This window comes from Cyanistes caeruleus, chromosome 1 (assembly GCF_971803275.1).
Source record: "Cyanistes caeruleus chromosome 1, bCyaCae1.hap1.1, whole genome shotgun sequence".
NCBI lineage: Eukaryota > Metazoa > Chordata > Aves > Passeriformes > Paridae > Cyanistes > Cyanistes caeruleus.
In genome coordinates, this window is record NC_141701.1 from 44622753 (window position 1) to 44646516 (window position 23764).

The following is a 23764-nucleotide window of genomic DNA, read 5'->3' on the forward strand; positions in this document are numbered from 1 at the left end:
ACTATAATTCATTAAATTGTAAGCCCCATGGATACATATTTTAATTCTCAAACTATCTAAGAAGAGGTTGACTTTAATGGCAGTTGAGCAGCTTAATCCCCTAATCAGCTTTGGAAATCTAAATGCTAGAGTCATGCTGAAAAAATAAATTAAGCAACAACCTACACATCCTTTTCATTCCCTAAACACAGAGATAAGCTTGATAAAAGGAAAAATTAAAGTAAAGGTTGATTCTATACACGAAGTTTAGCAGAGCATAGTCCATTCTAAGATGCTGGGGGCTGAAATATTTTCTATAACCACAGCAAACTTCAGCTGTCTCGCCAAAGTGACACAAAACACCTGGGGTCTAACTGGGGCCTTCCCCTTGTTTTCCTACATATTTACAACAAAAATGGAAATCAGACAAAGTCTGAGAGTTTGGCTTTAAAAAAAAAAAAAATATATATATATATATATATATATATATATATATATATGTACTTATAAAAGAAAATATATATAAGCTCCTTCAAAGTCCATCATCTGCCACAAATGATATCTGCTTCCACTGTCAGTTCTGTCCTTAGGTTTCTTAGGCTGTTTGGATGTCTAGTAAGCTTTCAAAGCTTGAGAGTTAAGAAGAATAGGAAGAGACATCAATGTGTCCTTAGTCACTAAAATTTTATAGCATGTTGCCTAGAACTGTTAAGTCTGCTAGTTCAGTTTTGTCAGAAACTTCTTAGATGTCATTTGTACCACTGCCTATCATGCCTGTCATTCAAGCTAGAATCAGAGATTATTTCTACTGAGTAATATATTTTAATCATGTTAATTATCTATGACTAGCATCTTGTCACCTAAGATGTATGTCTGTAGATTAATCTTCTGATACTATTGCACATGATACAATCAAATATCAGCTTCAGCCAAGATGTAGAGGAACAGTTTAAAACCATTTGCCTTGATAATTTTTGCTTTCCTACATTTTATATTTGATGTTCCTATTTCATATAATCAGTGAGATATAAATGTTTCTGTGAAGAGCCATTGTATCATAAAAGTTTGTTTATTCCAGCATTGTTAGAACAATGACACTACAATAAACCTTTGCTTGCGGGGTCTAGAAAGTTGCTCAACCAAGATCTTGTCATCAGGGCATCCAATGCAAGTCTTAATTCTGGAAAACTTTTCTGAATAACATTTTGTATTGAAAGTATTTTTCTGTCTGAAACACAGTATAATCAAAATATAGTCAGTAGTGCTGAATTTAATTTTAAAGTAATATGTAATGAAAATTGAAATTATAAACCTGTGCAGGTCCATTCATTCAGTGGATTTACATGTGGTCTCAGCAAAGCAGGCTTGTTAGTATCATTCTATGTTCTCAATATTTGTTCATTCATTCATTCAATTATGAATATCACATGCTAAGGAAAAAACAAAATAAAACAAAGCCAAAACAAACAAACTCTTCAGAAAGTGGCATTGATTCTTCTCTAGAACTAATTCACTTTTCTTCAAATAGCTCTTCTGTAGGATAAAAAAATAGATCACATGTGGCATGTATGTAAGTATAAGAGAAACATAAATGTTCAAAATACAGGGAGTTTGTACAACATTCTGCTGATTTGAATCCTTGCAATTGGTGATGAATTCTGAATAGTTGCCTCATCCATACCCACTGAGCTTCATAATACTGCAAAAGTAGCACTGAAACGACTCTGTACATTACATAAACATGCAGTAGAGAAATGTCCAGATGTGCAACAAAATGACTTGTCACCTAAATTATAGACCCCTTGCATGTATTAATGAAATTCACACAAGAAACATAAAGGTTTCCTAATTTGTTTAACTTGTCCTGAAATCTAAAGAAATAAAGAAGGAAAGATATGCAAATAGGATACAGAAGAAATGTTTCAACCATGTTCAGATAAATAATAGAGGTCACAGTACTGTTTTCTGGGTGACTATCCTCTGCAATGAGCCTTTGCTAAGCACATCTTGTCATTCTTTACAAAATATATTAATCACTTCACTTAGTGGTTCTTCACCTTTTTCAGTAAAAAAAATCAAGCTTATTGTCTTCACCTTTTAAATACTATGTAGCTATTCCACTAGGAAAATTCATTTTCCTAATGCATTTTTTGTTGCTGTATTTTTTTTTTTCATTAACACCTGCCTTTGGAGTATTTTCTTACTCCTTTTCATTTCTGTTTCTTAATAAGTCAGTCTGAACTTCTGTATATCACAGAAAGTTACCTACCAAGCAGCTGCCACTATGTCATGCCCAATCAGTTGTCCTTGACACGTGTTTATCCCCCACACTCATTTTCATTCCAAATCCTTTTTGAGACCACCTCATTCAGTTGCAAAGCTCTCATTCCCAGCCTAACCCCAATGAAACTATTTATGTTAGTGGCAGGAAGGGATGTGAAGGTTAAAAACTGGACTTCACCTTTTTGTCTGCACTGCTGAACAGCAGCAATCATGAGATGCTGAGTGAAAGGACAGCTTTTCCCTGTGTCAGGTGTTGTACAGTATGAACACATTCCTCCACTAGGGAACCTTGGCTTCAATATCACAACTTAAAAGTGTATGAAGTAAACGAATTTTCAATTATTTCTCATAGCTATCAAATCTTTGGCCTCTGATTGGAAGATCATGTGGCATGAGACTCATGATAATTTCTCTTTCAGGTGGTGCTAGATTTGTAAAAATTAGGAATACTTTAAAAAAGTGTTGCTAACCTGAATCTAAAAGGGTAAAATTATTTGCAAATCTGACATTTAGTAGTTAATTACAAATATATGGAAATCTGTTCTTGATGCTAATTCGAGTTCAGGCATTTGTTTTGTTTAGTGTTTCTTATATACCACCCTCCCATTCTTTTCTTTTTTTTTCCCTTTCCTTTTTTCTTGGAACTTTCTTTTTTTTTTTTCTTATGGAAAAAAGTATTCTTGAAGAATTCGGTCAATAAAACAGCAAATCAATTTAGAGCCCTCCAATCTCATAGACTCTCACAAACACAGCTGTAACTGTAGTTTGATAAAGATAAATTACCCCTCTTTCCTCAGACTTCAGATTACTTATTGTGTGTGCATTAGGCAATTCATAGGAATGCCTATTGACTCTGTGGCACCAGAACCTCTAACACAGGTTCAGTTGAATTGGACTCAAAAGTTACTGATTTTAATCATATTTTTTTATTCAAATTCTATTTCTTTACTGGACAGTACTTAACACACTATTAACCCAGACACTGAAAAGGAAAATACAAAAATGCCTTGGTGCAAGATCAAAAAATACCATTCTATCAGATATCAAAACACAGCTACTCAAAAAATATTTTATCAGGGAATTATCTGTAAAATCAGAAAGTGCTAATAGAGGATACAACATATATTTGAAGATGGATAGGGCAGTAGATACCATCAGTCAGAATAATTTATTTTCTTATCACAAGAGCGACAAGGACATGCTCACATATAAGATATTTGAGGGTCAGAACATAGAGATTTTATTTTTCTGGTCTCTTCTTTTTGCACAGAGCAGTAGAAAACCTAATGAAGAGTTTATCAGCACCCATGTGTATCTTGTGTACATTTATTGTACACATTACGGTAGGTTAATTATGTCACATCCTAATTATACTTCTGAAGATTTCATGACGTTTTTCAAATTTTATTGATCTCCAAAATATGAAAAAGGTTATGGAAACCTTCTGAATTGTTTATACTTCATCTGCAGAAAAAGTTTTTATTAGACAAAAGTATATGGTCTATAATTCTCGCCACAAAAATGTAATCAATACTGACAGTAATATTCAAACATGTCATAGCAACATAAGTTGAAAATCATGAAAAAAAAACTACTTGAAAGGAAAAATGACGGTGACCAAAGCCTGCAAAAGAACAGTTTACAGAAAGATCAATAGCAAACAGCCTACACCACTGGTCTTATTTATCCTTGTTAACTTTGGGTGGGCAAACTTCCCTTCTTGACAGGACTAACCAGACCTGTAGGAAAAACCTGATGCTTAACAGACTCCTCGGGGAACGCTTACCCTCTTGGTAGCATCTTAATCCCTACACATGCCAAGGTGTTGTCCTTTTCTACTGCCTACTAACTCACCACTGAACAGTAGAGTCTTCAGAGAATCTGACTATGTTACCTGAGTGCATATATAGTGAAACAGTTGCCAGAATCAAGGAATTAATTTATAATGTGACAAAACCTCTGTTGCCTTCTGAATAGAATTTTATTTAAAAATGGTCCTCCAATCCCAAATACTGAACATCTCTGAAGGATACTGAGTTATTTTTTACTAAATTACATTGAAGAAAATGAAGCAGCCATTACAGATGTGCTCAGCAATACAATCTTAGGTACCAGAGCGAGTTTTATAGAGAGAAGAGATGCTGCCCACAAGAGTGTTATTATCTCCAGCTCTTATCTGAAAATGTCTCTTATGGTTTTTAGCATACATTTGGATAACTTCCAGAGAGCTTGTTTTAAAATGTCACCTAAAGTACAGATAGCTCTTCTATCAGTAGAGTACTAAAGAGTGCCACTTTGAGACTTGAACCCATGACATTGTGTCAGGTGCAAAAATCATAACAAATGAACTAGAGAGAACTTGGCAGCCTACCTCATGACTTCTTATCTTAACACAAATTGCTATCACAAAATGCCTTACTTCTTAAAGAGAAATGTCCTTTGCATCCAAACCTGGAATTATAATATCTGGTCTTTACTGTGCTAAATAACCAGAAACACTTTTATAAACACTTGGGTTAATACTTCAAAGCAGGAAAGGGATTTGAGAATGTTAAATACAATTCTTAACAGTGACCTTAAATTTTTACCTTCCCATTTATTTCTGATTGCTGCTGTATGCAGTTTTAGAATAAAGTAATGTCTCTTTAAATAATTAATTGCTAATGCAAGCACTAATTCTTTTATGCTGAATGGAAAAAATTAAAAACACCAAATCTAGATAAATAGTTATTGTGTGTGAATTAATGGCAAAACTCATTAATTCCAAGGTAAGAATTTGATAGATATATATTCCTGGATATATATTCAAAATATTGGATAATTATTAATTCAAAGCCAATTTTATGTATGAAACATATAATGTATTTTGCACCTGTTTTTTTAGCTTGTCCTAATGACTACTGAACCTAAATTTTTGTTTTATTCAGAAGGCCCAAAGGAGGATGAGACCAATCTATTACTTAATATTTGCATTACCACCATTAACATGTAAATGCTTCAATTTTTAGTAAGATTTTTCCATACATATTAGAAACCAGCTTAAAACATGACCTTATCCTTTTTATGATTACCATATGTTTGCGTGCCTTCAATTCCTCCATCTACCAGTCTAAAAAGCTGAAAATAGGCTGACTAAACATGAGGTTATCTTTAGGCACAGTCCTGAAAGTGAAAGCTTTCCCAGGATAGCTGTGCCATCTCTTTTGTAAAAACACACCTCTGGCTGTCCCTGCTCTATTGCCAAACTGCTGCATGAGAGCACAGCAGAGTTTGCTTCGGTGGTTTTGTTGAGGTCTTATGTGAGAGCTTTTGAACCAGTGACAGAAGATACTGGCAAGCTGTTTGTCTATCATAATATTTTTAACTTTGTTCATTACTCACTTGCTGAAATAGCTATTTCACTGTGCTCATTTTCTTTGATGATGTAACTATGCATTTAAGAGTACACAGAAATTTCAGCTAGAGAAATAAGCAATGATACCATCACTCTTCAGAAAGAGTCCTTTCTTTTCTGCCACTGATTTCTGCAGGAAAGATGGTACCCAGGGATTAAAGTTATATAATTGGTTCCTTCTTTTAGGTATGAGATTTCCTTAAATACAAACACAAGTATTCTGTCATGCCATCAAGCTTCTAAAAAACTGAGATTCCAAGTAGTCCTTTATCTTAAGCCCCAATTTTAACTTACTTCCTGTACAACTCCCTAACCATAGAGGTGCTTCTGTAGTATCTAATGTAGTGCATGTTTAATAAAATATTCAGTAATATATTCTGATTATCCAAATATTTTTTAGTTCTAATAAGAAACACTGAAGTTTGTAAAAAGGTTTGACAGTGGCATCTGCATCCTGACACATAAAAAATAACTTACAATTCTTGTGATGTTTTCAGCAGCATCTTCCTTTTAAATAGTAAAAAGTACATCAAGAAATTTTTCATTAAAATTCTGAAACCCCTCAAGCTAAAAAATATTTTGGGTAAACAAATTTTATGCCATAATGAGGTATGTGTGCCACCATACATCTTGTGGAGCAGTAGCTCTAGCATACATTCCCTTTGTGCATACAGTGATTTTTCTTTTGAAAACACTTTTTGTTCTAAGTACAAAATTCTGTTTTTAAGCACTTAAGTTTTCATTAATTTCTTTACCGGCACACATTCCTAATGGGTAGCTTGGGCCACCATAGACCTGTCCAATCTTATATGTACTAGCTGTGTAAAAGAAGGATGGTTTAAGAGATGGTTTAAATTTATCCATCATTCACCTCTCAAGGAATACATTTTTGCTCAACAACAGACCTAAACCTCTAAGTTGTGGGGTCAGTGTCTTCACTGCAGAATTAAGACTTCATGACACAGGTATAGTTAAAATAAATCTGAAAATGGGAGACACATGAGTCAGTACAGCACACCTCAGGTAAATAGACTTTCAAAACCAGAGTTTGGTAGATAATGCCCAGCATAGCAATTTACTGGGCTTTACTTAGAGTGTATCCAGAACTTTGGATATTTGGTTTGTATGCCATGAACCAACGATTTCTTAGGACCCTATTCAGGGCTTATTCACTTTGTGCTGTGTTACAAACTATGAAGATGTCCTCAGGATTCATCTGATAGAAGAAAGAACTAGAACAAAGGTCATTACTTTTACATTATAGCAGGTATAACAACATGACTGATTTATTTCACGGGAGTCACCAGCTTTCAAGTAGATGTAATGTTCTGACACTACTGATTCAAATTAATTAATTAAGAAATTAAGGAGTTTCTTAATTTAATTAGGTCACTATCAGACAAATATGAATGACTGAATTTGAAGATTCCATTAATTCAAGCTTAATCTGTGAGAACACATTCGGCACTAATATTCATCATGTTTAGAGTGAAATCAAAATGAACTATTATTATCACTGCAAACTTCTTTAGAAATGAACAGATGATATCAGTGATTAATATTCTTTATTTGTTCTGCAACCTAATAAAATAAGAGGATATGTTTCAAGTATTTGATTTCTTTCTGTTAAATTTCCTGTAACCCTAGGACTTATCTTCACAGCTTTGTCTGAACCTCCGTTCTCTTGAAATGCACTGCTCATACTCCTAGATGTGCTCAAGCAAGTTTTATTTTTGCTGCAAATTGATCATGTCAGCAACACAAATGGAAGTATTTGGTAACAGTTACTGTAACCAAAATAAGTCCATTTACAAGGTAGTCTTTACAGAATCAAAGCTGCACATATTGATCTGGAAGGATGTTCTTTCTAAAGCTCCCTGATTAAATCCACAAAGAGAATTTACAGCAGGGCAGAATTGACAGAAATAAAATATCTGAGGAAAATACATTAATCATACATGTTTGTAATGAGCTCTGGTCCTTGTAACAATTAAAAATATAAAATAAATCAAATACCTAAAATTTTGGAATTGAGTAAAAAATCTTTTCAGCCTTGTAACTAATTAACAAAGCAAAAAGGATGCTCAACACTGACATAGGTACCTGTAGAGCATTAAAATTGATTAAAATTTGTTAATATCCCCAAGAGATAGGAAAGTAATGTCAGATTACATGAAAAATATAAAAATCACTAGTATTAAATAACTCTGATTAATATCAAGATGAGGAAAAAGGAAACAGATATTTAAAAGATCAACGTTTTCTACCTTTTCTTTTCTTGTACTTGATGTTGATCAATTGTTCATTTCCAGTAAAATGGTTTTTTAAGGTTATCATAATTCAAATTTAAATTTTATCTCCTGCAGTATAAAAAGAAAAGAAAGTAAAATACATTAAATGTGATTCTAAGTGGGAAATTTTAGTATAGAACCCTGCTTGACAGACACTTGTGTGTATTGCATATTAGTTAATTTCTTTCAGCTTAATATAAATTCCCATTCAGACTTTTTTTTTTCTTCTGACAAATGTGAGTTACTCTCCAGCATAATGTGACTATTTTCCTGTTGTCAGGATTTGAGCCTGCTTAATAAATGAAGATTTTTTTCCACCTTTGAGAAGGGAGAAAATAAATCTGAAAAAAGATTTCAGAAAAGAGTAAATCGTGAACGAGTAAGTGATGTTTTTCTGTTTTGCTGCTGCATAGTGGATAAAACTGTTTGGCTATGATTTTAGAAGAGACCTTCTGCACTACATTACAAATAGATATGGAGGATAACATGATACCCATCTCAGATTCAGTTTCTGGGGAAAAAAGCAATAAAAGAGACAATAAAATAAGTATGGAAGTTTATATAGAGTTTTTCTTCATTAAAACACTGTAAGAACAGGCAAATAATAATATGATACCTCTCTGCTATCTCCCATGGCAACTGTAGATTCTGAGAATTTTGCATGTTCACATGAACAAATTGTTGCAAACAGGATTATCTTGAAGGTCAATTTGTGATACTATTTTTGGAATCACTAGAGAAAGAAAGATAGAACAGTAGCCATGAGTAGAATCTTATAATTTAGTTTTAACTTGAAGAAGTACATAGATGGATCATAGAGTAGGAATTAATAGTGAAGCTGATTAACAAATTATCTATTTTCAAATGCTGAGAAGCTTACTGTATGTGTTAAAGGCTTGCTTTTAAAAAATGTCCTGAAAAAAATTGAAGAAAGAATTTGTTATTTCTCTCCTTTTCCTTATATTCTCTGTCAGTTATTTTAATTTGAAAAAATGAAAGACATGTCAGGAGACAGAGGCTGTAGAGCAAGAACAATGAGAAAATTTTTAAAAAGGAGAACATTTGATGAAAATAGTGTTTTAACCTCTTTTAAATATAGATAATTTTGTACAATTTTAGGAAACTATAGAATGCATATTTTTAATCATTAAACAAAAGTCTTGGGAGACCAGGGTACATATTTGACATGGATTCATGTGAAGGGTAGTATAATTATATTAATGCATGGAAAAAGAGAGATGAATGTCATTAGGGCAAATACAGAGAAGCAGAAAAATCTTGAGGTTTTGTTTCTCTCCTCTGGACTCATTCAAGGACCTTCAGATTCTTCCTGACTCGTGGAGATCAGAACTGCACACAGTGTTCCAGGTGAGGCCACACCAACACTGAACACAGGAGGATAATTGCCTCTTTTAACTAGTTGGTCATGTGGCGTTTGGTGTGTCCCAGGTTGAGGTTTGCCCTCCGAGCTGCCAGGGCACTGCTGATTCCCACTGAGCCTCCTGCTGGCCAACACTTTTCACAGGGCTGGTCTCCTTGTGCTCTGCATTAGTCCATCCTAGGTTCAGAATCCAACAAAGAATAGGATTACTTCTTACATTTGTAAGAACAAAATGTTGTATTTCACTTTGTGTTAAATTTCTGTGTTTAAAGTGTCTTAATGTCATTTTTGTTTGTGTCCATTTATATTAGAGTTAATTGGTGCGTTTTTTTCAAGGGAGAAAAAAAAGAAAGAGGAACACTATATCTCATAGAAATGTCTTTTTCTAGTGATGGGTAAAATTAAATATGAAAGTCAAGAAGGCACTTTCAGATGATTTCCAGCCACTCATCTCCCATTTTATACTCATGTCTGGCATTATTCCATCCCAGGTTCAGAATCCAGCATTTGTTGCTAAAGTTCATGCCATTGATGATGCACAAGAACTGTTCAGCAGCAACTAAAACATAGGAGTTATTAACACTGCCTTAATAACAAATCCAAACCATAGCAACCTTGAATCTATACTTGTCCCTTGAGAGAACACCTCCCACTTTGATATTGTCAACAGATTTGCACCCAGGTTGTTGATAGATTTACTGACTAGAACTGTCCTTAGAACTGAGCCCTGAGGAGCACTGCTGGTGACCATTTCAAGCCAGATGTAGGCCCAGTCATCAAAACACTTTGAGCCCTGCCCTTCAGCCAGTTCTTCACCAAGCATGCTGTGTATCTGCTCATCTGACAGCTGGACAACTTGTCCAGAAGGATGCTGTGAGGGAGAGCATCAAAGACCTGACTAAAATCCAGAAAAACTTCATTCACTGCCTTCTGCTCATCCACTAGCCAAGTGACCTTATCACAGAGGGATATCAAATCAGTTAGACAGGAATTTCCCTTCATGAATTTGTGTTGACTGTGCCTGATGAGTGCATTGCCCTTTAAATGCCTTTCAGTAGCATCCACTGTGACCTTCTCTGTAATTTTTTTCCAGTTACTGAGGTTAGACTAACAAGTCTGTGGTTTCTGTATTGCACTTCTTTATCACATAGCAGAAAATTCACAACTCAGGAGAAAGGGGTATTTGATTTACCTTGCTCTGGTCAGACATTACCTTTAGCAGAATTTAGACAGCACCAAGGTTTGAAAAACAACTGTTTTTCACTGTTGAAACCAGGATCAACCCTTCTTCAGGAGATATGTACCTGCTGAAAATCTTTGTAGTTCTCTGTGATGCACACAGTTCCAGATTTTTCTTCTAGATTTTCACTGGATTTTGTAAGAATACACCAGCAAGGACCATTCTTTATTGATTGTATCTAGTGATTATACCTACACTGTCTTGGTTCAGGAAGTAGTCTAATATTTCACACTTTTTCAGATCTGTATTTGTGCTTCTTTAACACATAGGTAAGGGCAGAGGATCTGGCTTCCACTTTTCATGGAATACTAGTCAAGACTCAGATTACTTAGAGATCAATTTTCTTTTTGGTAAGATGTAAGCAATTGTCTGTGACCAAATGTATAGACTTTGTATGATTGCCAGTAGGTTAGGTGAGATACAGACTAATATCAGGCCAGGTCAGTTTATGCTACAGGTAAGGGTAAGGCTGAGGTCTTCATTATGATGTTACAAAGGACTTTTTCACAATGACAATGAAAAAACCTCTGGGCATGTACTGCTTATATGCATTTGAGATCAAGCTTATCTCACTTCTTATGTGATGTTTTGTGATGTTTTACAATCTTAACGCTGTTTTCAAATATTGAGGGGAAGATTTTATCTAAATTTCTAACATATCAACCTGCAAATATTTTAAAAATACCTGAAGTGAGATACAGAGGACATCTGTATCTCCCTTATGCATCTCAATAAAGAGGACATCTTCCATGGAGATTTTTTTTGTGACAAAGGGCACAATTTTTCTCTATTTATAGCTTATCTATCTATCTATCTATCTATCTATCTATCTATCCATCTGTATGTCTATTAAATATCTACTTGAAGTGTCTTTTTCTCTTGGTTAACTACAAATTGACAGCAGGGTAACTAGTCCAGATGTAGACAGACTGTAGACATCTCTCCATATTCTTTTCTGAAAATAATTCAAATGAAATTATACAACAAGAAGTGTTTTTGTGATATTATTCACTGTTTTAACATTATTCTGCTTTTTTACTCCATTCTGGGAATTTTTACCAACTTTGCCAGCAATCTGTCACAAGAAAACACCTAAGTTTTCAGAAGAGATATACCAGAATACCAAAAAGATGGAACTATACTGTTAATTGCCGCAAAACAATGTTTTGGGGGTTTTTGGGGTGTTTTTAGGTAGCATTTTTTTTAGGTTTTTGAGTTTTTAAAGTTGGTTTTCCAAATGCAGAGAATAATTGAACTAACTACAAATATAAGAAAATGAAGTTTTTATTTATGGAATGTCGATGATTAAATATATTCAATTAGCAGTATAAATTTTCAAAAATTAAGAGTCCAGTATGAGAGAACTGATGCTCAATGCACTGATCTCTTCTGTGTTCTCACTAAACTATAACAACTTTGACCTTCACTCATTAGCTGCTTAAGCAACACTGGATTCTTAAAAAAGCAGTTCCAAGGAGAGGAATATTATTCATAACCTGCAGATCACATGAAAGTTTTATGGTTTGTGACTGTTAGATTTAACATTGCTAGATACGTGTGGACAGAGCTATTAACAGAAATCATAGTGATTTCTGCAGTACTGGTTGTATTTTGTGCATTCACTGAAGACATGAATGAATAAAAATTCTCCACTGCAAAAGTTTGCAGTCTTTCTTGACAGCATAAACAAAAAACACTGAGTAACTAAAGCCAGCAAATAATGAGGAAAATATGCCTGTATACCACTACCTCTAGAAAGCCCTCGCTTTCCTTTGATGCCTCATTTTTAGAATTTGGAGTTTATTTACTTATAAGGTGGTAAGATTTCCCTCTATTTACTTGTGTAGCTCATTATTTGCAGTTATTTACAGTAACCACTAGTTTACAGACTTTTTAATTATGGAGCCACTTTTGCAAAATGGATTCTATTTTCATCAGTATTATTACATTAAATGCTGGCATGAGTAAGTAAGTTTCTGTTAGATAAGAAATCCAATTTATAACCAACACGACTCCAATTGGGTCATGACCTCTAGTAAGGAACTACCAGCTCAGGATATGACTTCACAGAACAGCTCTAGGCACTGTAGAGATATGTGGATTAAAGACCTGTACATCAAACAGACATATCCAGAAATATTCTGTCTTTAGTAATCTGATCATTTAAACCAAGAAATGTTCCTGTACTCAGAAGGGAAAGAGATACATTTCTTTAAAAAATGAAACTCATTGTATCAGCTTTCTGCAAAATGAAGATCCAAGTCAATTAATAACAACTGCAGCACTCTCACAATCAACAGCAAGTCTCTTGAATCATTAATGAGGTGAGTTCAAAGTCCCAGAAACTAATAATTTGTGTACTTTCAGCACTAAGTGAACTCATCTTTCTTGTCTAGCTCTTCCAGTGTCAGAGAGATCCTGCACATAATGCACCATATCAGTGATAACTTCTGAATTAACAGTGTAATTGCACTTGGCATTCAAGTTCCACTCTGTGCCAGGCAGTGAAAAAAGCGAGAAAGGAGACAGCTTGTCTCCAGCACCATAAGACAGGACTGAACTCTTCTCTTTAAATTTCTACAGTGTACGTGGCAGTGTATGAGGTGGATGTCTAGGCTTCCAAGAAATGCAGAAGAGAGTGAATCAAAAATAGTTAATGTCATCTGGAGAGTAATTTATCTCTCCAGACTTAGGCAGGCAGGTATAGAGTCAGTAGTGTGAACACACTATGGGATGTTCTACCATATTTAAGATTTCTCAGGGATGTTGAACTAAATGAGGTTGGACAAGATGATCTCCAGATGTCCCTTAGAACCCTAAAAATTCTGTGAATCTGTGATTTTGTGTTACTCCAGCACAATGTTGAAGAACATGGTATTAGATCTACAGGAAACTTTTCCTCTTCTGACCTAACAGCTGGAGGAAAAGTGGAACATGGAAGAGTAAATCTGTCTTTTCAGTGTAAAAATAAAAATATTATCTAAACTGGTATTTTAATAGATAAGAAAGTACTCAGAAGTAAGTCTTATTGATTGATATTTTTTTTCATACATTTGTCAGCATACCAAAGAAAAAATGGTGGGGGGTAAGATGTTGAAGAATTTGAAGTAATTTAGTTTTCTTTAAAAAGTCCAGATGAGCCTGTTGCACAATAAGACTTTGAGCATAACTTGGGGAATGAGGGTGGTTAGCTCCAGGAAACTAGCAAATCTTGAAGAATTGGCTAAGTCCTCAGGACTTTTTATAGCCAAAGACAACACAATGGTCTTCAAGTTTAATTTGAAATTTAGATTCTTCGAGAAGGCTTCAATATCCCATCCATCCATGTCAAAGAATCAACAATTGTTTCACTTCAGTGGTCTGATTAGATCTACAGATACTATGAACCAGTAATCCAGGTATGGCTACAGATACTTCAAAAAACATGAAACATTTTTTCTTCATTTTTCTTTGGCATAAGCCCCTGATTTATCATATTTCTGATCATTCCTTTTTTGAGACATTGTCCATAGGTATAAGTAATTTTGAGGGGTACCAAGAAAAATTAAGAAAGGATTTGATGCAAGTAAAACAGAAGAAATCCTAGATTTAAGCCTTAAAGTTTTAGCTTTCATATTTTTCAGTTTCTGTACTGTCTAGATGTGTAGCTTTGAGCTTCATGGTAAGTGTTAGTGAGCTCTCTTCACAGAGTAGGTGGACAGGACAATTCCTTTTCTACCTTGATACCAAGGACAATCATTACAAGTTTCAGGCCCAAAGCATAAACAGCGGTGGACTGAAGAGAAAACAAGGATGGGATTTCATAATCTGAAGCTTTGACTGGAAAATTAACCCTGATATGCAGATGGACCAAAACTTATAAAAATATGAGAACTTGTGACCAGTAGTCCATTTTCTGACAATTTTTAGGTCCACTTTGGGTGTAGCCCTGTCTAGGCTCTTGTACTGCCCAAGATGTATCCTTTAAGGCTTTTTAGTAAATACCTACTTTATTCTTAACTCTGTCTAGCCTCTGTCCTAGGTCAGCCTTCTCAAGGCATCAGTTCAGCAAAGGATGTTTTGACAAAAAGATTAAGAAAGAGAGGAGGGGCTTGAGGAATGTTACCTATTAGGAAGTAACACCAACTTAACCCTGTATGTACTTCATGTGTTAGCCATATATATTCACAGAAGGTAAAGTTAAGGCCATTTAGACTGATGATCTTTTTCTTTACACATATCTATTGATTTCAAAATACTGATAAAAGTGGTGCAATAGAGAGCTTTGTAAAATATTGTTCTGATCTATTGTACTGCTTCTTCCCCACAAAAGATGTGTAGTGACCTAATATGGTTCTTTCTTATACATCTTGTTTGATTGAGATATAAGACATATTTTTATGACATCATATGAAATTATTCAAATATGTAATTATTCTTGTTCATATAGAGCAAATGCTTTCATGCTAGTACATATCTTCCTTTGCCATTATTTTGGTGGGCTATTTTTCTAACTGTCTTCAAAAAATCAATTTGTTGACAACACCATGGGCAAATATAATCCATTTTCATTTTAAAAATAATTATAATAATTATTCAGTATATAATACCAAAGAACAGTCATACAACAATTTTATTTTCGGCTTAAAAGTTAATTTATGAATCTACAGTGAATCTATAACTTCAGGCAGCAAATAGCTACTGTTAAGACTTTGACACACAAAGTGTTTCAAATTGCATCCTGAATTCCATGCCTTTGGGACACAAATTTGTCTAGGCCGCATTTTAACAGCATGGCAAAAGTAGTGGTTCTTAAAGAACCGTAAAGGGGTTCTTTAAGGGAAAAGAGTCAGGTTTATCAGGTACACATTGCCAAGATGAAGAGATACTGGAGGAGGTGGAATATGACAGCTTTCAACTGTCCTTATATCATCTCAGGTTGTGGAGCCTAAACATGCCTGTTCACAACTTGAAGCTCTACTTTGTTTCCTGCAGCAGACGACCCAGAGGGACTAATCTGGCAGCCAGAGCAAGACATGTCTGATACTCAGGGATTGTGGAGCAGATGTGATGCACAACAATATTTCCCAGATCCATAACCTAGGAAGGAACCTGCACATAAAGGGAATCAAAACCTGGTTGTTTGATCCCATTGAGTCCACTTTGCAGTTCAATTAACTTTAAAGGAAAGGATGAGTGTGTGCGTCAATAGGAGAAATAAATCTCACAGTTCTGGTTTATTAACTTTGGACTCTATTGTGGCTAAAGGGCAGAAATGTGGAAGGAAAAGCTATATGCTCTGATGACTAATTGTAAGTGATTTTCTAAATTTTAAATTAAATTCTTATAACCAATTTTTATAAAGAAATTTAGATTATGAACAAAATTTTAATAGTTAAGGAAAAAATCCACAAAAAATCAAGGCCAAACTGAAATAAGCAAAATACAGTAGTTAATTCTAATTTATAGTAGGCAGTTTTATGCTACTATACTACCACAGAGAGGTTTGGAAATACTTGCAAAAGTAATTTATGCTGACTTTAAAGCCCATTTATTCTGCCAGAACAATGATAACTGAGTCACTGAGCTTCTGAGAGTCACAGCAGTCAACATTCATCAAAAAATTCTAAGTGCGCACTTACTCAGTACAAGTGTCTAAAAATATTATTCATCATCAACACACAAAAAGTTACAGTCAGCAAATCAAAAAGGAAAAGCTGTCATGTGAGCCAGGCATCCAATTACAGAGGATTTTGCTCTGGAATTTTCAAATTGTAAGGCTTTAATTAACTTTGCTCAGACCAGAAATAGAGTTCTGCAGATAGGTCTTAAACTTCCCATCAATAGAGAATGCAGACCAATTGGAATTAACTTTGCTCAATCTGTGGACTGCAAATTATTCGGACAAAATTTCAATGATCATTTAAAAATGGCAAATGTTGAAGCAAATAAAATTCAGAACAGGTGAGCAATCAAATCTCTGTTGATATAAAGTATTGTTATTCATTATAATTAGCTATTTCAGCTCTTCAAAAGAGTTATTTCAGAAGGCAACATAATTAAATCATTATGACTAGCAGCAAAAGTTCACATATTTTTCTGATCCAAACTTTTGATGTGCATCTAGCTTGCAAAAGTAAAAAAAAAAAGAGTTAAGTAATTATTTTGATGACAAAATTTATTCAAAAGTAAACCAAAAAAACCTCAACAACAACAAAAAAAAATCCTAAAGTTACAAGATTCTAATATTTTACAAAGAGTGATATATTTTTTTGAGTGATATCCTTCTTGAATTTGTCCCTTTCTTTCACCTAATTTACTCTCTATTCAAAAAGATCAAAAATATTCATTTCTAAAGATATTTCTAGTGGTGAAAATATACTAAGTCTCATATAATGCAGCTGGAGAATTGAAAAGTATTCAATTTATAAATGTCATTCTGCAGTAGACTACTTGTTGAAATTGGGAACACTTTTTAAAAAGCTATCCACATTTAAGAGGCAAAGATTCATCATGTAATGATTAAATCCCTGATAATCATTAAAATTAAGGAGCCTGCTGAAGAGCAGCTTCAGATAAAGACTTGCAGAGAATAAAGTAAAGATTATCACAGACAGACAAACACATTGTACATGTGACATCAGTTCCAAAGAACTTACCCCTTTATTCTACAAACTAATTCCAGACATAGACAGCTAATGAGCAATAGCTCATGACATAACTACGATAGAGGTTTTTCTTTGATTGTCTTCACCTTCTTTAATACTGATGTCAATTCACAATGCTAGAAAATTTTCAACTAACACACTGCAAGCTGAAACTTGGAATATAATCCTACAATTGGGACAATATGACTGATCAATTGGGATTTGCAGTTTACATTTCTATAATTTCAAGTATCTTTAAACGACCACATTAACTTTAGTGTTAACCTTTTGTCTTGGTGACACTGGGACGTTCCAGGCTTTTTCTAAAACTGTGGTAAACAATCTGGACTGCATATGTGAAATACAGTAAGTTCTCTTGTGTTGTTTGATAGGTTTCTTTACACTATCCTATTTACTAGATACAGCAAGAGTCTCCTCCTTCTGCTGATCTCTCTGGAAGGAATACCACATATGGGCTGTTTAACAAAGAACACTAGAGTACACTTTCTAGAAGCACATATCCCAGTGTCACAGAAACTAATTTTTTATATGCCTTCACAAATTCTGCATTCTTTCCAGACCATCCGCTTAACAGATAATAGAAACAGCTGACACATATTGAACAAAGTGTCATTCAGGTTTAAGGGAAAAGAGATTTCCTGGATTAATGATTATAAAATGACGGCATTAACTGGCTGATAAATCTTTCAGAACCTCCTGATATATATAACATGATGAGGAGAAGGCTTCTCCCTGCCTGACTTTAGAGTGTCTTAATGAAGAATTTCTTTAAAGAAGTGAAATTGAGAAGATATGGGTCAAAGATTACAAAGTTCAGACATCAGTAAGTGTGCACGAACAGACTAAGAAAGAAGACATTTTTATGCTATATTAAATCTCAAAATCAAAGTTTTGCATACCAAAATGTCCACCATTCATTTCTCAGTCATCTGCACATAAAGCACACATGGAAGTCAAGGAACTGGATTTTCAGTTCTCCAGTCTCTAAACTCAAATACACTGCGCACAGCTAATGTTTCTCCTAGACAAAATACTGGAAGCAAAAATCAGTGTGCAAAAAGTGGTCTGTACCCAGAGACATTGAAAATGTGATGTATTAAAAACGTGATAGGTTTTATGAATATGAACCTCAAAAGTTGCTTCAAGCCTGTAAGCAGGTAAAACCTTTTACTATAAAGTAATCAGTTTTCTTCAAAGAAAATTGTAGCTGACCTGAAAAGCAGTCTCACCATCACATATGAACCACAAAACTGAAAATGCCATCCCTCTCTTAAACTATACTGATGATTATTGTTATCAGTGCCCATTCTACTGACTTTTTCAGAAATAAAATTTTTCATTTGTTATTTTCTCAATTTCTTTCCTGCTCATTTTCACTACAACTGTTTATGCACTATTCTAAAAGTATATCAAGAAAATGCACTGATAAATGTACACATACTGCTAAAATACCAGTATTATATTAATTTGGATCTGCTCTAAGCTAATTCTAGTCAGCTAAATGGAAAAGGGGCAGTGGTGCAGTGCAGGGTGAAAGTGGGGGAAGCTGAAATATGCCTGAACATATCTGCCTAACTGTAAAATAAAGCAGTACATAAAATGTTGTGCCTCTTCTCTGCTTGAGTGACTTCTGGCCACTGGATAGAAGCAAGGACTAATTTAGCATCAATTTGTATCAGATGAGACAGTAGGTAGAATCATAAGTAGTCTTTGGCTTTCACTGGACAACACTGACAATCTATGCAGCTGGGGAGAATTTCTGCTCAGAATCCCGCCTAAATCTGTGAATTCATTATTTCAGTGCTGTGCCCTGTCATAGCCCCTTCTCTCCATGCCTAATTTGATCAACAGCTCAATAGAAATTTTAAGTTATCATCAATCATTACCTGAAAGTTTACTCACGTGAATAAGTATATGCCACTGTGTTGTACCTACATTTAATCTTCAGCTATTTCTGTGGTTATCTTTTTAAGTACTGAGAATAGAAATATTTCCTCTAAATTCTCTTTAGAATAGTCATATATCGTGTTCTGAACTATCTGTGAAATGAAGGTCAAAATAAATCTATTAGGCAACTTTTTGGTTGAAATTACCACTTGGGAGACACAGATGAATTCTTTTATGAAGGATGAATCCTTCTGGCTGTCTTTAGTTAAACACAATTTCTCTAAAAAGTAAAAAGATTGTAAATGAAAGAAAAGGTTGAATGGAGAGAGTGAAAAGGAGCAAGAGAGAAATGTGGTGAGCAGAATGTAACACTGCAGTGGAAATAAACTTCTTAATTATGCAGACAGTTCTTCCCATTTCCACCATGAAGGAAATACTCCACATCAACTAATAAGGACTGAGATATAGTTAAATATTAGATTTCTAAAAGTAATATTTTCTTTGGAAATTGACAAATTATGGTAAAGTTAAATTGCTACATTTGCATTTTGTTGGATGATTTAGTCATTCCTCCATTAAAATTTGTTCTCAGGTGTATCTATTACTTTTTATCTTTTTCTGAGAAGCATGAGTTCTTTTGGGGTCTTAATCTACCTTTCTTCTAAAAATTCGACACATGCCAAGCTACTTTAGGGCACCTAAAGCAAGTCTGGTTTGCGGTCAGTGCTTGGTAAGTGGAAAGGAATTATCTCAAGTACAAGACAGAATGTAAGTAAAAATCTGCTGAACTATGTTTTAAAAGCACTTTTTGAAAATTGTAATGTCAACCATTGAAGAGATATGAACAAAACCAAAAAAAATTCTTGAAAAGGTTTCATGTGAAAGTGGAAGACAGTGAGAGTAAGAATGGAAAAGTAAACTGAAGAAAGTAAGTCTATTTGAGAAGCCCAAATATTTGAGGTCTTTACCATGGAAGAAAACTTTAATCAAAATGTAATATTTTAAAATTAAGATAAACCACTCTTTTCCAAGGAGATAGTGCATAAAGCATTGGTTGCTACAATTCCATGGAAATAAACAGAACAACACCTAATCTAGAACATTAAATCACCAGACAGTTGATTGCCTTCATTGTCAGACAAAGATGCAGAAAAATATGCAACATTTATCATCATTGATGCTACTGAAAATATTCTTAAGTGAGCTTGACTGACATTAGACATACTCCATACAGTAGATAGGATAGAGATATGAGATATTTAGATGTCAAATTAAAGATTATAGAAAAGAAATTCACAATAAAAGGACTAGCAACAACCAAACTTTTCTTACAGAAATTCATGGATCAATTAGAAATATTTGATTAAAAATAAAAGGTTTTTGATGCTTCAGTGGATTATATCCACCGCTAGCAGGATAGTGTTTATACTGTTTGCTACAAAAACCATAATAAAGAACCTCATTAAAAAAAAAATCCGAGTGCATTGTAATTTATACATAAAATGATACATCCAAATAAGAATATGAAAAAGGATTGTTTAATCAAGCGGTTGTCACTTGCCAAAAGTACAAACAAAATACTGATTTAAAGAAGACCAAATGTACACCCACTGACTAGGAGAAAATATTCTTTGACAGACTTCCAGAAAATGAAAAAATGAGAAAGAAAAAACAACTTCTAAACTTCTGTGTTGGTTTTGCATTAATTGACATTTGGTGAAGAAGGAAGAAGCCACCCACAGAGATGAATTTTTCTGGGAGGGGCTGCTAAGAGCTTCCTCTGTGCCTAGCAAAAACCAATAACTGTGAGAATTAACCCATTGAACCATGTTGAAGCTAGATCCGCCTCTGTGGAATTCCCTTTTTAAAGACAGGCAAGCCTGGGAAATCTCTCTCTTGCTTCCAGCTTTGAAGAGGTATCTGGTGGCCGGTTGGGCCGGCCCCGCTCCACGGCAGCCTGTGCAGCCTGGCGGGGCCAGGCCGGACCCTAGCGGTGCTGGGCTGGGGACAGGATGTCGCAGGGTCCCGGCCTGGTCCAGGCCACGGCTACTGACATCTTGCTGACACTAAGCCCTGCCCCACTGCCAACCCATGCCCAGCCAGGGTCCACCAGGTCCCAGGAGCAGCTATGGGCTGGGCCCGGACCCTCCACCATGGCCCAAGCGGCTCCAGTGGCTGCTGGGCAAAAGGAGGGGAAGCCATCTGCCCACAACTAAAATTAAAAAAAAAAACCAAAAAACAAAAACCAGCCATGCAGCCAAAACAGTTGCCACCGTTCTGGCCAGGCTCCCTGAGACCTTGGCACAGCCTCAGTGCAGCCTGAAATCCATCACTGTGACTGCTTTAGTCACTGCCTGGCAGAAGCCATCAAAACCATCCACAGGCCCTGGCTGAGATATTAACACTTGCACTTGCACACACACAGATGAAACTTGCAAAACATTGATCTCCCTAGAGTGGAGAAAAAGGTCAGAGTGAAGACAGGTTGAGGACAGCATGAAGACACTAACGTCAATAAAGAATCAAGTTCCAAATAGAAGGAGAATGAGGAGATCCCTTTGTATTGGACTGAAAGTTCTTTTGGTAAGGCCATAAAGATAGACTATGATACACTAAGGATTAAAATATCCCCTTTAATTCATAAGTATGGGAGTATGGAGTGTTCAAACTGTAGACATGAGCAGAAGAATCTATAACGAAGCAAAGTAGATGTTGAAGTAGCTGTGATCCCATGAGAAGTTTAAACAGAGAGAGAGAGATGAGAGTGATGAAGACCCTTTGCACCCAGGGAGAGAAGAAGGCCTCTGTTCCCAGAGATGAAGATGATCACAGAGATGGATGAAGAAACCTTTGCTTTTAAAACAGCTCATCCTTAAAATAACACCCCATAAGTTGACATGGCCCATTAACTCAGCTGTGGGAAGGCTGTGAAAATAAAAAGAACTTCGTCATCACTGATTTTTCCGGGCAGCTGCTATTCATAAAAATTGAAAAGCCACAAGAGTACTGTTTCTTGTAGAGAAGACTCCATAGAATGGTGGGAGAAACTCCTATCTCTACAAGAACTGATGAAAGACTATTGGTATTACTGCATGGTAACTAATTTACAATCCAAGTTTTGTCTATATATTGAGAAAAAAAGAAGCCAGGCAGGGAGAGGAGAAGTGTTCTGAAGGTTTTTATTCTGATTCTTATTATTCTTTTAGTTCTCTTAATAAAGTTTTCTTAATACCTTTTAAGTTTTGAGCCTGTTTTGCCCTCTTCCTAACTCATATCTCACAGCAGAAAATGTCTAAATAATTCTAGTAAGTGCACTAGTGATTTTAGCCTGCTCTAAACCCATTACATTATTTAGTACATTAGCCAAAAAACTCAAGTTAGAAAACCTATACCACTAAAACTTCATAAAGTTTCTCAGCCTAAAGAGGTGCCAAAGTTGAGCAGCACAATGTGGCTACAAGATTTCCCGAAGCTACTTTCAACTGAGTAGAATTTTTGAATTATGCTAGTATGGACATTCTGCAGTGAAGCCTCCTCATGCATATCCAGATATACTTCTCAAAGCTCAGCATGGCATTTAAGTTATATTTTAAAATTTACAAAGGAACATCACTGCTTTACATCACTGCTTTTCAGAACTGAACTAAAAAGCAATTCTGTAAAGGAGAGTGTGGATTTAAGTGAAGATAACTGACTGTGCTGTATTGATGCCATTTTAAGTCAGCAGGCTACTAAAAAGAAAGTGATATAAAAGAGCCTGAGAAGCAGTAACTGATTTTTAGAAGGGGAAACTGAAAAGGTGTGAGAACCCACAGGTCCAGAATACAAAAGACTATATAAATATAGTCAAAGAGGAAATTAGAAGGACTGCTTTAAAGGCTTTATAAAAATGGGACAAGCCACTATTCAGTTATTTTAGTCCTGTCTAAAATAAATTAATATTCTCAAATAAACTCAAACACTGGTTTTAGCAACTCAACCTTATTTTCACAGTCTATCGCTCAAGTTCTCATAGAAGCTGATGGATACAGTGCTTAAAGTTCTGCTCATAAAATAATTGCACTTCATAAAACACAGGGGACATAAAAGTATAGGTAGAAAAACAAAACACCAGCGCACATATCTATACCTTTGCTACCTCATCTTCCTCACTGGCTTTTTCTGCTCAAATTAGATTTCTTAATAAAGTCCAAAGTCATTCTTTTCCATTTTCCATCTCATCTATCACTGTCTGCTTTTTCATCAAACCTTGGGGTTTTTTTTTTCTGGTTTCTGCTTGGGGCTCTCTTAGGGTTTTTGTTTGCTTGTTCCATTATTGGTGCAATTTGGTTGGTTTTTTTTTTGTTTGTTTTGTTTTGTTTTTCTTTGTTGTTTTGTTTGTTTGTTTCTCTGTATCTAATGCTTTAGAGGAAATTTGAAAGAACATTTTCTTCCTAACCGTATGATTTGCTTTGTTTTCTTTATTCTCTTCCTCATGCTGAAATATTATTTAGTTACTTCAGTATGTAAAGTAGTTTTGAAAAATATGGGTTGCACTGGTGTGGTTATTAAAACCACACAGTCCTTAACAAAACAGGGAGAGAAAATAAGGTGAAAAACTCATGGGTTAAGATGAAGACAGTTTAATAAAGGCTGCGTGTGGCCCTTAATAAAGGCAACAGC